Source organism: Poecilia reticulata, chromosome 17 (genome assembly GCF_904066995.2).
Source record: "Poecilia reticulata chromosome 17, P_reticulata-male-v2, whole genome shotgun sequence".
NCBI lineage: Eukaryota > Metazoa > Chordata > Actinopteri > Cyprinodontiformes > Poeciliidae > Poecilia > Poecilia reticulata.
This window is the reverse complement of record NC_088846.1, coordinates 30,361,034-30,363,220: the sequence shown is the minus strand read 5'-3', so window position 1 is coordinate 30,363,220 and position 2,187 is coordinate 30,361,034.

Sequence of the window (2,187 nt, the reverse complement as noted above, 5' to 3'; positions counted from 1 at the left end):
ACGTTTTTAAAAATCTTTCAAATTTAAATTTAAAATTTCGTAACTTCAGAAATCGGGTCTGAAACCATTTTATCTATAGAACCGGTTCTGGTTCTGCTGAACCCGTTTGTGTTCTGGGTCGTCAGGCTGTGTGACTGATGGTGGATTTAACAAGATCCTGTTTGGTACCGGAACCAGTTTGACCATCGAACCCAGTAAGTTCATCAGAACCGCGACCCATTTGAGATGAAACTGAACAAAATGAAACAGTGAAGTGAACCGGGTCCAGAACCAGGTTCAGGTCCAGGTTCAGGTCCAGAACCGGGTCCAGAACCAGGTTCAGGTCCAGGTTCAGGTCCAGAACCGGGTCCAGAACCAGGTTCAGGTCCAGGTTCAGGTCCAGAACCGGGTCCAGAACCAGGTTCAGGTCCAGGTTCAGGTCCAGAACCGGGTCCAGAACCAGGTTCAGGTCCAGGTCCAGGTCCAGAACCGGGTCCAGAACCAGGTTCAGGTCCAGAACCGGGTCCAGAACCAGGTTCAGGTCCAGGTTCAGGTCCAGAACCGGGTCCAGAACCAGGTTCAGGTCCAGAACCGGGTCCAGAACCAGGTTCAGGTCCGACTAGACAAAAATGAAAAACAAAAATCAGAAATAATTTCTTGACTAGAAATAATCCTGAGACTGAAGCGAGTTCTGATCCGGTTCTGATCCGGTTGGTACCGGCTGGGTTTTGGTTCTGGAGCCTCAGGCTGTGTGAATGCTGGAGGTGGAACCAAGATGACGTTTGGTACCGGAACCAGTTTGACCATCGAACCCAGTAAGTTCTGATCAAATGGTTCGTTTCATTTCTGGTCGTTTTTCTCTGAAATGTTTTTGCTAAAAGTTTAAAAATGAATAAAATGTTTAAATTAAAACCCAATCAGAACCGATCAGAACCGATCAGAACCGATCAGAACCGATCAGAACCGATCAGAACCAGTAGAACTGGTTCTGTAATCCAGCTTCAGGTCCAGATAAATAATCCAGATTAAATATTTAATTTATTCTAATATTCAGGTTTTAATCTCATTGGTTCTGGTTCTGGTACCAGTTTATCAACCGGACCGGTTCTGATGGTTCTGGTTCTGGAGCTTCATGCTGTGTGAATGTTGGGAACAAGATGATCTTTGGTTCTGGAACCAGTTTAACCATTGAAACCAGTAAGATTTTATATTTTTATCTGTTTCTGAGCAAAAACGTTTAAAATCAATTTTCTGTTCACGAATCATTAAGAGAAACTTTTTAATTAAATTATTTAAGGATTTTATTTATTTGAGTTTTAAAAATCATATTTTAATTCAACCCAACAAAATTCTGAAAAATGAAAATTAATAAAAACATAAAATTTAAATTAAGCTTTAAGAAATAAGATTTTATGTTTTACTCCTCGATCCGGTCAGAACCGGTCAGAACCGGGTTCTTGTTGTGGAGCTCCAGGCTGTGTGACTGGATCTGGTGGATATAATAAGATCATATTTGGACCCGGAACCAGTTTAACCATCGGAACCAGTGAGTCCAAAATGTATTTTTACTAAAATCGTCTCCAGGATTATAAAATCATTTTCCTGTTTTTGATCTGCATAAAACTTCATATCAACATGAAAAATAATTTACTGAAGACTGGAGCAAACTGCAGAACCAGAACCAGAACCAGAACCAGCAACTAGAGGTTCTGCTGTAGATTCTGGTTCTGGAGCTTCATGCTGTGTGAATGATGGTGGATTTAAGATGATCTTTGGTTCTGGAACCAGTTTAACCATTGAAACCAGTAAGATTTTATATTTTATCTGATTATTGAGAAAAACATTCACTGATCATTAAATGTTTCTGCTCTCCGTAAACTTTTCTAAACTCGAGATAAAAGTTTTTATTTCATCATTTTTAAATTTAGTCCAACTAAAACTCAGAAAGGAAAATAAGTAAAAAATCTAAACGAAATTTAAATTTAATACAAAAACTAAATAATAAAAAACAATCAAATTAATAATCCAAATAAATGGAACAGATTTTATGTTTCAACGATCAGAACCGGTCAGAACCGGTCAGAACCGGTCAGAACCGGGTTCTTGTTGTGTAGCTCCAGGCTGTGTGACTGGATCTGGTGGATATAAGATGTTCTTTGGTTCTGGAACCATATTGACCATCGAACCCAGTAAGTTCATCAGAACCGC